Consider the following 14011-nt stretch of genomic DNA (forward strand, 5'->3'; position numbering starts at 1 on the left):
CCACACGAGACACAGGGATACACAGAAGGGTTCAGTAAGCGAGTGGACACCAGACAGAGGAGGCATAAGATTTAATCTCTCTTGGAAGAAATCCGGACGATTCTGGGGGTATTGAGTAAGCAAACGTGTGATTGCCCTGAGGATGAAGTTACACTGAGTTTAGATTTCATTTTTTTGAGTGTCTCACGGAGAGATACTGGTTGAAGAAAAACATCTAGTGAATGCTCAGCAGTCTGCCAGGACAAAACGGTTTGTAACTGAGCCAGCCGAGGCCTTGGTGTTGAGGTGTTGAGGTAATGTTCCTCTACGATTTTGTGTCAGTCAGAGTATTGCTGGGATAAAAGAAATAATGTGAGTTTGAAACATTTTCTGGTGTCGGTCTCATGTCATATCATTCCTTTTTCTTGTTTAATGGGCGTTTTATTCTTTGGCAGGGGTGGCAGAGTGGTGGTTTTGGGTTGAGACCCACGCAGACACGGGGAGAATGGACAGTGACCCGGGATCGAACATTTATCTCGAACCCAACAATATTAAAAATAGATTATCTGGAGAATGATCTTGGTCCTTCAGTAACTTCAGAGAGCATGATGCACATGTTTGATAAGTGAGGGAAGTTATGGTCACAAGTTCATCGCTGGTTGCAGGATCTTGCTGTGTGCCGATTGGCTGCAACATTTCCTACACCTGAGTAACTTGGACCTGTGGTGTTATCGGGGAGGAACAGGTCACTTTGGACTAAAAGTTGCCTTTTTTATGTGCACCTCCAGTGGTTTCGGACGCCTTTGAGATTCTTTTCCACAGCCAGCGCACCTCTGTTATTTTTCATGGACTCAGGCTGCATGGCACCTTTCCAACTTCAAATACTTCATTGACAGTGATTGACCAACATTGGAGATTCTCTTCAGATGATTCAGGATAGTAGTGTCATGATAGGGAGATGTTTGGAACTTTGGCCCAGGAATGGGGTCCAAGATGTAGCAGGCAGAGTCAGAGGGATATGTCCACAGCCTGAGTTACCTTGTCCCATTCATACTTAACCTCGTTCATGGGAATACACAGGATGCCCCGGTTCAGCCAGGATGATCCACTCAAGATGCATTGTCATTACGGACAACCTTGTTTGACCAGTTATTGGCCCATCACAGAGTCTGGTGGCTTTTTTGTCTATCAATGGAAGGTTAGTTGCATATGAATGGCATAGCTCTGTTCTTTTGTAGAAACGGGAGAGGGAAATCAGACAGCCAAGATAACAATGATGATTCAAGTCTGGCCATCTTGGGAGAACCATTGTTTGAGAGGCTGGGTGAAGCTTAGAGAGAGAGAGAGAGAGAGAGAATAAATGCTGTTTTGAACAGTTACAGGGAGAATGCTGTGGAAATCGATGAGAGAGGTCATGAAAGTTGGCAGGCATTGGAAAAGGTTCTGAACAAATGTCCCTAACAGTGGAAAAATTGCTTTCTAAATACAAGTATTGTCTTGGCTTATCTATGTAAGTGGCATGAGAGTGGCACAGTTATTTAAAGTGAGGTTTAATGGGAACTAGTCTTTTAAGGTTAAGAAACTGCATGTTATCTGTTCGTGTTAGAGCTGAAGTAAAAATTTAAATATTGTTTCCTTAAAATAAAATTTGTTTATAAAATAACATGTGGTACTGAAAACGGGCTGAGTTAGACTGTGAACCAGTTTTGTCCTTTGTTCATGTCGCAAATAAGGGCACCTGAGTAAACCTTTTGAGTGAGTAAAACTGGTCGAACGCATCAGAGGTTTTAAGTGTACATTTTGGCACCTCAGATGGTCCTTCGAGAAGAAGTGATACGTTGCTCCGAAATCCAACCTTCATCCCAGTATTCTCCAACACTCTGCCTGAGCCTGAATCAAGAGGGCAGATTGTCCCACGTAACGGCCAGCCTGAACTGGGTGAAAGACTAATACAGATTTCGACCAGTAAAATTGGGCCATTAACCGGGTGTCTGTAATGCGAGGTGAACAAACTACGTATTTAGATCTCGGATAGTCAAGGGTGTTGGATAAAATCTGGGATGGAATTTAGTGAAAGCCGGACCCCTAACCCAGAGGATTCCTACACACCTGTGACAAATCCTAGGGAGAGAGAGAGAGAGAATAAGAAGAGTAGAGAAATGACAGAATGCCCAGAGTGAGAAGTGACCCAAGTGGGTGTTACAGTAAATTAGAAAGAGTCTGCGGCCCAAAGGTCAAGAAGTAGAGGACGGACCCTCGAGGTTAGAAAGTGCAGCACGGTTGCACCAGTGCTCCTCTTACCGGGTGGTGGCTGATTTATCCACCCCCTCCTGTACTGTTTGCTAGCGTTAGTCATCCTGTAGTCAGTAAGTTCGTTAGTATTAACGTAAATCCGGCGTGCGTTCCGCATCTGTACTGATGAGTAGTGAGTGGGAAAATTAGCAAACGGGTCCGGGATCCCTAAAAGTCATGGAAGAAGGAAAGGATATTCAAATCAGCTTGTGGAAGGTGGCCAGTGACAAAAGGCTCCTCGAGGGATCCTTTGTTTCAAAGAGGGGGGGGATGTTTTTTGTCAGTATTCACACAAGAAAAAGATAATGTTGTCGAGGAGAACACTGAGATACAGGCTACTAGACTAGAAGGGCTTGAGGTTCATAAGGAGGAGGTGTCAGCAATTCTGCAAAGTGTGAAAATAGATAAGTCCCCTGGGCCGGATGGGATTTATCCTAGGATTCTTTGGGAAGCTAGGGAGGAGATTGCTGAGCTTTTGGCTTTGATCTTTATGTCGTCATTGTCTACAGGAATAGTGCCAGAAGACTGGAGGATAGCAAATGTTGTCCCCTTGTTCAAGAAGGGGAGTAGAGACAACCCCGGTAACTCTTGACCAGTGAGCCATACTTCTGTTGTGGGCAAAGTCTTGGAAAGGTTTACAAGAGAGAGGATTTATAATCATCTGGAAAGGAATAATTTGATTAGGGATAGTCAACACGGTTTTGTGAAGGGTAGGTCGTGCCTCACAAACCTTATTGAGTTCTTTGAGAAGGTGACCAAACAGGTGGACGAGGGTAAAGCAATTGATGTGGTGTATATGGATTTCAGTAAAGCGTTTGATAAGGTTCCCCATGGTAGGCTATTGCAGAAAATACGGAGGCATGGGATTCAGGGAGATTTAGCAGTTTGGGTCAGAAATTGGCGAGCTGTAAGAAGTCAGCTCAGTGGTGGTGGGAAATGTTCAGACTGGAGTCCAGTTACTAGTGGTGTACCACAAGGATCTGTTTTGGGGCCACTGCTGTTTGTCATTTTTATAAATGACCTGGAGGAGGGCGTAGAAGGATGGGTGAGTAAATTTGCAGATGACACTAAAGTCGGTGGAGTTGTGGACAGTGCGGAAGGATGTTGCAGGTTATAGAGGGACATAGATAAGCTGCAGAGCTGGGTTGAGAGGTGGCAAATGGAGTTTAATGCAGAAAAGTGTGAGGTGATTCATTTTGGAAGGAGTAATAGGAATACAGAGTACTGGGCTAATGGTAAGATTCTTGGTAGTGTGGATGAGCAGAGAGATCTCGGTGTCCATGTACATAGATCCCTGAAAGTTGCCACCCAGGTTGATAGGGTTGTTAAGAAGGCGTACGGTGTGCTTTTATTGGTAGAGGGATTGCGTTTCGGAGCCATGAGGTCATGTTGCAGCTGTACAAAACTTTGGTGCAGCCGCATTTGGAGTATTGCGTGCAATTCTGGTCGCCGCATTATAAGAAGGATGTGGAAGCATTGGAAAGGGTGCAGAGGAGATTTACCAGAATGTTGCCTGGTATGGAGGGAAGATCTTATGAGGAAAGGCTGAGGGACTTGAGGTTGTTTTCGTTAGAGAGAAGAAGGTTAAGAGGTGACTTAATGGAGGCATACAAGATGATCAGAGGATTGGATAGGGTGGACAGTGAGAGCCTTTTTCCTCGGATGGTGATGTCTAGCACGAGGGGACATAGCTTTAAATTGAGGGGAGATAGATATAGGACTGATGTCAGAGGTAGGTTCTTTACTCCGAGAGTAGTAAGGGCGTGGAATGCCCTGCCTGCAACAGTAGTGGACTCGCCAACACTAAGGACATTCAAATGGTCATTGGATAGACATATGGATGATAAGGGAATAGGCTTTAGAGTGGTTTCACAGGTCGGCGCAACATCGAGCTGTAATGTTCTATGTTCTATGAGTTTTCGAACAAGTCAGTGAAAAATGAGTTTTTGAAGAAGTCAGTATGGAAACCTGAGTTTTTGAAAGTCCGTGTGGTAATTTGAGTTTTAAAAGAAGTCAATGTGAACATTTGTGCAATTGTTCGAAAAGAAGAGTTTAAACTTACTATATGTAGCCCTGCTGCCTCATGGCGCTGAGGTCCCAGGTTCGATACCGGCTCTGGGTCACTGTCCGTGTGGAGTTTGCATATTCTCCCTGTGTTTGCGTGGGTTTCGCCCCCACAACCCAAAGATGTGCAGGTTAGGTGGATTGGTCACGGCAAATTGCCCCCTAATTGGAAAAACTGAATTGGGTACTCTAAATTTGCAAAAACAAAACAAAAAACTTATTCTGTATATTTGCAAGAGAATTTACCTTTTCTTTGAGTTTGAATTACAGTTTTGAAGAAAGAACAATGAAAGATTACTGTTCTAATCCACTTCATTTACTTTCTTTGAAAATTCTAAGTATTTTTCAGTTTGTTGAGATTGAACGAAAGCAATGCTTTGAATTCCTTTTGTTTGAATGGAGGCCTCCGTGGATGAATGAGGGTGGTTGTGTTTAATAAAGAATTTGTGAATTTTCTTTGGTGTTTCTAGTTTTTTTACATGTTATATTCTGCAAAACTGAGTTTTATATCAATTGGGAGTTGTAAACTGGATTTTAATTTTCTTTTAAATTGACAGATACATCTAAACCAAATTAACCCATTTGGCTGCAGGCCGAGTGTATCTTTGTGCTTTTGTTTAAATGCAGATATATCACAAGTCACAGCCAACGATTCTAGAGGCTTCAAGAATTCTAAGGTTGCTCTGTCACAACAGAGTGGCAATGGGGACATTTTTCTTTTGTGGAATGGTTAACTCATTCAGACTTCACTGTTGTCTTTTGAATTACAGTTTGTGAAGTGTTACACTTACCTTCCACACCAATTGCAATGTCTGACGATTTGACTTCTCTTAAAACTAACTAATATGGAAAGGATAATAACTATATTCTAATTTTGACAAACAAAGGGCAACAGGAGTTAGTCTGAATGGGATGCTGAGCTGAGCTTCAAAACACATTTCACTGTGTGAAAGGAGATAAATTAAACATTCTCAGTTTACAATGTCAACATTTGAAGCCAGTTTATTTTATAGAAGTAATATTCGTTTTTGTGTGTTATCAATACTGAGGTAATGAGTACGTGAACATGTAAACTCGTTTGTTTTAATCCTGGGTATTTAACTACAAAGAGTTTAGAAATTAATGACCTTCTGTACCAGGATAAGGGCTGTTCTCTGCACATCAGTGAGGTGATCTACAGCTGGGGAAATCATGTTAAATTTGGGGAGTGTCGAGGAAGCTGCAGCAAATGGTGGGAATCTTCAATCAACTAATTACCTGGGGTTAGGGAATGGGAGTCAAAACTTTAAAGGAAATAGCTTGGTTGGGACAATATTTGGAATTGGGGTTTAAAAGTGGAAATACACCCTTGGTTACAGGTCATGTTGCATTTTGTTATTATTGCTACTGTTCCCATTACCATATATCAAGCTTTTACAATGATATGTTAAAAGATGGACAAATGGAAGTTTGATTAAATGTGGCATCGGTAATGAGACATAGGAATTGTGTTTTAAATATGTAAATATGTAATTGAATAAGCTTTGTATAGTGTGAGGATACACAGAAGCCGGGAACAGAAACTATCTCATGAGACCCTGGCTGGAATCGATACTGGCCATCTGCAAAAGCACCCAAGTCAAGACATAAACCTGAGGAAGGAGCTGCGCTCCGAAAGCTAGTGATTCAAAACAAACCTGTTGGACTTTAACCAGGTGTTGTAAGATTTCTTACTGTGCCTACCCCAGTCCAACGCCGGCATCTCCACATCAAGACATAAACCTGTTATTGCGATGTGGACTTTGATTACCCACTCCAAGTCTATGAATATGTAACAAACTGCCAGACACAGGTGATCAACTTTGCAGCAGGACGAAGAACAGACAAAAGAAGCCATCAGACACCTGAATGATCTGATGGCTGGTCGGATAAAGGGAGTTTCAGAGGACAATGGGTCTTGATTGAACTACCATCGATAAACAGGAGTATACTGTCTTTCCCATTAACCAGTGGGGTCTGGCTCGGACAATGGCCAGTGGTGAGCGTATGCAGATGACTCAATCCAAGCTTCCCTGTATAAGAAAGCAGCAGGGAACAGAACTTGAGCGAGAAGCTGGGAGTTGCCCGGGTACAACCATTGCAAGAAGAAAGGGCCCTGGGTTTCGAGTGATCAATGAAATGAAAACGAAAATCGCTTATTGTCACGAGTAGGCTTCAAATGAAGTTACTGTGAAAAGCCCCTAGTCGCCACATTCCGGCGCCTGTTCAGGGAGGCTGGTACGGGAATCGAACCGTGCTGCTGGCCTGCCTTGGTCTGCTTTAAAAGCCAGCTATTTAACCCAGTGTGCTAAACGTCGAGTGATTGAAGCTTGCCAGCCTCCTTTACTAAGTGTGGGTAAAACCCAAAGCTCAGCTGGGAGTCGGAGTCAGATTTTCCTGAGTAATAGAATTGTGAATAAAATTGCGTTAAACTGTGAACCAGTATTGTCCTTTGTTCATCTCGCAAATAAGGGCATCTGGTTGGACTGGTCGGCCGAACCAGAGGTTTTAAAGGTACAACAAACCAAGCCCTATTTTTTTATACTATTACTCCTGGAATGAATCGATCTTTCCGCACCGCATTGACATTTAAAAATGTTGTGGCATCTGATGCAGTCTCTTAGCCACTGTAGAGAGCTGGCCAGGTGTCAGTAGCAATAGTGATGGGCTGTTCTCAATTCTCAGAGTCACCGTTTTGAGTCTTGTACAACAGGCATAATCCTGGTCCCAGGGATGTTGCTATTATGCTTTCAGTTCTTCCCATTGTCACCTAATTCCTTTGCGATCAAGGATCCAAATAAATGTTGACCAGGATAATTGACTTGCTTTATTGTCAGTAATGCCACACTTCTGCCTCTCTGCCCCTGCTCCGTCCATCACTCCGGCATCCCACTGCTGCCTTGTTCCTGCCCCGACATTTCTTTTCTAAAAAAAATAATTTTTATTCAAATTTTCATAAAATATCAACAACAGAATACAGAAAGAAAAGAACAACCCCCCCCCCCCCCCCATATACATAAATAATAAACTAACAGCCTTCGTCAACACAAAGGCAAATATACACTCCCACTCAAGAAAAACGAGTGGCGGCAACAGTGGGAACTCCACCACCTACGCCGAACAAACGCCCTTACCTGCATATGTCTGAAGGTGTTCCCCGGGGAGAGCCCAAATGTCTCCTCCAGCTCACCCAGGCTCGCAAACTTCCCGTCCACAAACAGGTCCCCCATCCTTCCAATACCTACCCTGTGCCAGCTCAGAAACCCTCCGTCCATCCTCCCCGGGACAAACCGGGGGTTCCCCCGAATCGGGGACCGCACCGAGGCCCCCACCTCCCCCCTGTGACGTATCCATTGCCCCCAAGTTTTGAGGGTAGCCACCACCACCGGGCTCGTGGTATACCTCGTTGGAGGAAGCGGCAGCGGCGCCGTCACCAGCGCCTCCAGGCTCGTGCCCACACAGGACGCCATCTCCAGCCTCTTCCATGCCGACTCATCCCCCTCCATCACCCACTTACGCACCATCGCCATGTTGGCGGCCCAATAATACCCACAGGGTTAGGCAGCGCCAACCCCCCCCACCATTCCTGCACCGCTCCAGGAACACCCTTCTCACCCTCGGGGTCTTTTGCGCCCACACAAACCCCATAACGCGCCTGTTCACCCGCCTGAAGAAGGCCCTAGGGATCAGGATGGGGAGGCATTGGAACAGGAACAAAAACCTCGGGAGCACCGTCATTTTAACTGACTGCACCCTACCCGCCAGGGAGAGTGGCAGCACGTCCCACCTCTTAAACTCCTCCTCCATCTGCTCCACCAGCCTCGTGAAGTTAAGCTTATGCAAGGCCCCCCCAGCTCCTGGCCACCTGGACCCCCAGGTACCTTAAACTCCTCTCCGCCCTTTTTAGCGGGAGCTCGCCAATTCCCCTCTCCTGGTCCCCCGGGTGCACTACGAACAACTCGCTCTTCCCCATGTTGAGCTTGTACCCTGAGAAATCCCCGAACTCCCTAAGGATCCTCGTCACCTCCAGCATTCCCCCCACCGGGTCCACCACATATAGCAGCAAATCATCCGCATAGAGCGACACCCTATGCTCCTCCCCACCCCGCACCAGCCCCCTCCAGTTCCTCGACTCCCTCAACGCCATGGCCAGGGGTTCAATCGCTAGCGCAAAGAGCAGGGGGGACAGGGGACACCCCTGCCTCGTCCCCTGGTGTAGCCGGAAATACTCTGACCTCCTTCTGTTCGTGGCCACACTCGCCACCGGGGCCTCATACAGCAGCCTCATCCACCTGACGAACTCCTCCCCGAAACCGAACCTCTTCAACACCTCCCACAGGTACCCCCATTCCACCCTATTAAAGGCCTTCTCCGCATCCATCGCCGCCACTATCTCCGCCTCCCCTTCCATCGCCGGCATCATGAAACATTCAAGAGCCTCCGTACATTGGTGTTCAACTGCCTCCCCTTCACGAACCCCGTCTGATCCTCGTGTATGACCTGCGGCACACAGTCCTCTCTCCTCATGGCCAAGATCTTTGCCAGCAACTTTGCGTCTACATTTAAGAGTGAGATCGGCCTATATGACCCACACTGTAGGGGATCCTTGTCCCGCTTCAGGATCAGGGAAATCAGCGCTCTAGACATCGTCGGGGGCAGAGCCCCACTTTCCCTTGCCTCGTTAAAGGTCCTTACCAACAGCGGGCCCAGCAGGTCCGCATACTTCTTGTAGAATTCAACCGGGAACCCATCCGGCCCCGGTGCCTTCCCCGGCTGCATGTTCCCTATCCCTTTGACCAACTCCTCCAACCCAACCGGCGCCCCCAACCCCGCCACCTGCCCCTCCTCCACCCTCGGAAACCTCAGCCGGTGCCGGAAGCGACCCGTCCCTCCCTCTTCCAGTGGGGGCTCAGACCGGTACAGTTCCTCGTAGAAGTCCCTGAAGACCCCATTGATACCCACCGCACTTTGCACCGTGCTCCCTCCTCCATCCCATGCCCTGCCTGCAATAGTAGTGGACTCGCCAACACTAAGGGCATTCAAATGGCCATTGGATAGACATATGGATGATAAGGGAATAGTGTAGATGGGCTTTAGAGTGGTTTCACAGGTGGGCGCAACATCGAGGGCCGAAGGGCCTGTACTGCGCTGTATTGTTCTATGTTCTATGTTCTATCTCCCCCGATCTCCCTAGTTGCCTCGCGCTTCCGAAGCTGGTGCGCCAGCATACGGCTCGCCTGTTCTCCGTATTCATATACCGCCCCCTGCGCCTTCCTCCACTGCGCCTCCGCCTTCCTGGTGGTCAACAAATTGAACTCAGCCTGGAGGCTACGCCGCTCCCTAAGCAATCACTCCTCCGGGGCCTCCGCGTATCTCCTATCCACCCTCACCATCTCCCCCACCAACCTCTCCCTCTCTCTCCTCTCCCCCCTCTCCTTTTGTGCCCTAATGGAGATCAGCTCTCCTCTGACCACCACCTTCAGCGCCTCCCAGACCACCCCTACTTGCACCTCCCCATTGTCATTCGCCACCAGGTATCTCTCTGTACACTCCCGGACCCACCTGCTCACCTCCTCGTCCGCCAGCAACCCCACCTCTAGGCGCCACAACGGGCGCTGGTCCCTCTGCTCCCCCAATTCGAGGTCCACCCAGTGCGGAACATGATCAGAAATGGCTATCGCCGAATACTCCGTGTCCTCCACCCTCGGAATCAGTGCCCTGCTCATGACAAAAAAGTCAATCCAGGAGTAGGCCTTGTGGACATGGGTGAAGAATGAAAATTCCCTTGCCCCCAGCCTCGCAAACCTCCATGGGTCCACCCCTCCCATCTGGTCCATGAACCCCCTCAGCACCTTGGCCGCCGCCGGCCTCCTGCCCGTCCTAGACCTCGAGCGATCCAATGCCGGGTCCAGCACAGTGTTGAAATCCCCCCCCCATTATCAGGCCCCCTGTCTCCAGGTCCGGTATCCGGCCCAGCATACGCCGCATGAACCCTGTATCGTCCCAATTCGGGGCGTATACATTGACCAACACCACCCGCTCCCCCTGCAGCTTGCCACTTACCATCACATACCTACCGCCAGGGTCTGCCACAATGCTCGACGCCTCGAATGACACCCGCTTCCCCACCAAGATCGCCACCCCCGATTTTTGCATCCAAACCCGAATGAAACACCTGCCCTACCCACCCCTTTCTCAACCGTACCTGATCCGCCACCCTCAGGTGCATCCCCTGAAGCATGGCCACATCTGCCTTCAGCCCCTTCAGGTGCGTGAACACCTGGGCCCGCTTGACCGGCCCATTCAGTCCCCTTACATTCCAGGTTATCAGCCGGATCAGGGGGCTACTCACCCCACTCCCCCGCCGACTAGCCATAGCCCTTCCTAGGCCAGCCACGCGCCCGCGTCCCCCGCACGGCCCGTTCCCCACAGCGGCAGACCCCCGCCCCGACCTCCTCTACCAACTCCACTTCCCCCTTGGCCATTCCAGCAGCTAGCCGCCCCCCCCCCCCCCCCCCCCCCACCCTAGCTGCATTGCTCCCCCCATTGCACTCCCGTAAGTCAGCTGACTCCTGCTGACCCCGGCCACTCCCGCCGTTCCATCGACCCCCACCCCCCTCCCCCCCCAGTGTGGAACTTCCCCTCCCCCCCTCCTTGTCCACCAGCAGGATCTCATCCATTAAACTCCCAGCGCGGGAGAAAAAGCCCACGCTTTCCACTCGCCCGGCCCTGCCTCCCCTGGCGGAGCTCCCTTTCCAGGCCAAGTCCCACTACCCCCAACCCCCAACTCAGGCCTCTTCCCCCCCCCCCCACCCCCGCAGAGCCCCATCTCCCCTACCGACCATCAACCCCCCCAAGCAGTTTACCTGCCCGCCCGGCGGACGTAATTAAAACAATGCCCAATCAACCCCCAAAAAACAAAGAACCCCCCCTCGAAACACAACCGAACAATCCCCAACCATCCCTCCACCGTGACCCCTCATCACCAACCCTTAGTCTGAGTCCAGTTTTTCGTCCTGAACAAAGGCCCACGCCTCCTCCGGGGACTCAAAATAGTGGTGTTGATCCTTTTCGGTGACCCACAGACGCGCCGGCTGCAGCATCCCGAACTTCATCCCCTTCCTGTGCAGCACTGCCTTCGCCCGGTTGGAACCGGCCCTCTCCTTCACCACCTCCGCGCTCCAATCCTGGTAGATCCGGACCTCCGCGTTCTCCCACCTGCTGCTCCGCTCCTTCTTGGCCCACCTTAACACACACTCTCGATCAGCAAACCGGTGGAACCGCACCAGCACTGCCCGCGGCGGCTCGCTGGGCTTGGGCCTCCTCGCCAGCAGTCGGTGGGCCCCCTCCAGCTCCAAGGGCCCCTGAAAGGCCCCTGCTCCCATCAGCGAATTCAGCATGGTGACCACGTAAACCCCCACGTCCGACCCCTCCAGCCCCTCCGGGAGACCCAGGATCCGCAGGTTTTTCCACCTCGACCGGTTCTCCATCTCCTCGAACCTCGCCTTCCATTTCTTGTGGAGCGCCTCGTGCACCTCCACCTTCACCGCCAGGCCCAGGATCTCGTCCTCGTTCTCCGAGACTTTCTGCCGGACCTCCCGGATCGCCGCCCCTTGGGCCGTCTGGGTCTCCAGCAGCTTATCGATTGAAGCCTTCATCGGCTCCAGCAGCTCTGCTTTCAGTTCCTTAAAACAGCGCTGGAGAAGCTCCTGCTGAATATTTGCCATCCACCACCACTCTCTGACTTCTATCGGTTAGCCAGTTCGTTATCCAACTGGCCAAATTTCCCACTATCCCATGCCTCCTTACTTTCTGCAGAAGCCTACCATGGGGAACCTTATCAAATGCCTTACTAAAATCCATGTACACTACATCCACTGCTTTACCTTCATCCACTCATCCACATGCTTGGTCACCTCCTCAAAGAATTCAATAAGACTTGTGAGGCAAGACCTACCCCTCACAAATCCGTGCTGACTATCCCTAATCAAGCAGTGTCTTTCCAGATGCTCAGAAATCCTATCCTTCAGTACTCTTTCCATTACTTTGCCTACCACTGAAGTAAGACTAACTGGCCTGTAATTCCCAGGGTTATCCCTAGTCCCTTTTTTGAACAGGGGCACGACATTCGCCACTCTCCAATCCCCTGGTACCACCCCTGTTGACAGTGAGGACGAAAAGATCATTGCCAACGGCTCTGCAATTTCATCTCTTGCTTCCCATGGAATCCTTGGATATATCCCGTCAGGCCTGGGGGACTTGTCTATCCTCAAGTTTTTCAAAATGCCCAACACATCTTCCTTCCTAACAAGTATTTCCTCGAGCTTACCAGTCTGTTTCACACTGTCCTCTCCAACAATATCGCCCCTCTCATTTGTAAATACAGAAGAAAAGTACTCGTTCAAGACCTCTCCTATCTCTTCAGACTCAATACACAATCTCCCGCTACTGTCCTTGATCGGACCTACCCTCGCTCTAGTCATTCTCATATTTCTCACATATGTGTAAAAGGCCTTTGGATTTTCCTTGATCCTACCCGCCAAAGATTGTTCATGCACTCTCTTAGCTCTCCTAATCCCTTTCTTCAGTTCCCTCCTGGCTATCTTGTATCCCTCCAGCGCCCTGTCTGAACCTTGTTTCCTCAGCCTTACATAAGTCTCCTTTTTCCTCTTAACAAGACATTCAACCTCTCTTGTCAACCATGGTTCCCTCACTCGACCATCTCTTCCCTGCCTGACAGGGACATACATATCAAGGGCATGTAGTACCTGTTCCTTGAACAAGTTCCACATTTCACTTGTGTCCTTCCCTGACAGCCTATGTTCCCAACTTATGCACTTCAATTCTTGTCTAACAACATCGTATTTACCCTTCCCCCAATTGTAAACCTTGCCCTGTTGCACGCACCTATCCCTCTCCATTACTAAAGTGAAAGTCACAGAATTGTGGTCACTATCGCCAAAATGCTCCCCCACTAACAAATCTACCACTTGCCCTGGTTCATTACCAAGTACCAAATCCAATATTGCCTCCCCTCTGGTCGGACAATCTACATACTGTGTTAGAAAAGCTTCCTGGACACACTGCACAAACATCACACCATCCAAACTATTTGATCTAAAGAGTTTCCACTCAATGTTTGGGAAGTTGAAGTCACCCATGACTACTACCCTGTGACTTCTGCACCTTTCCAAAATCTGTTTCCCAATCTGTTCCTCCACATCTCTGCTACTATTGGGGGGCCTATAGAAAACTCCTAACAAGGTGACTGCTCCTTTCCTATTTCTGACTTCAACCCATACTACCTCAGTAGGCTGATACTCCTCGAACTGCCTTTCTGCAGCTGTTATACTATCTCTAATTAACAATGCCACCCCCCACCTCTTTTACCACCCTCCCTAATCTTATTGAAACATCTATAACCAGGGACCTCCAACAACCATTTCTGCCCCTCTTCTATCCAAGTTTCCGTGATGGCCACCACATCGTAGTCCCAAGTACCGATCCATGCCTTAAGTTCACCCACCTTATTCCTGATGCTTCTTGCGTTGAAGTATACACACTTCAACCCATCTCCGTGCCTGCAAGTACTCTCCTTTGTCAGTGTTCCCTTCCCCACTGCCTCACTACACGCTTTGGCGTCCTGAATATCGGCTAC

This window comes from Scyliorhinus torazame, chromosome 11 (assembly GCF_047496885.1).
Source record: "Scyliorhinus torazame isolate Kashiwa2021f chromosome 11, sScyTor2.1, whole genome shotgun sequence".
Taxonomy (NCBI): Eukaryota; Metazoa; Chordata; class Chondrichthyes; order Carcharhiniformes; family Scyliorhinidae; genus Scyliorhinus; species Scyliorhinus torazame.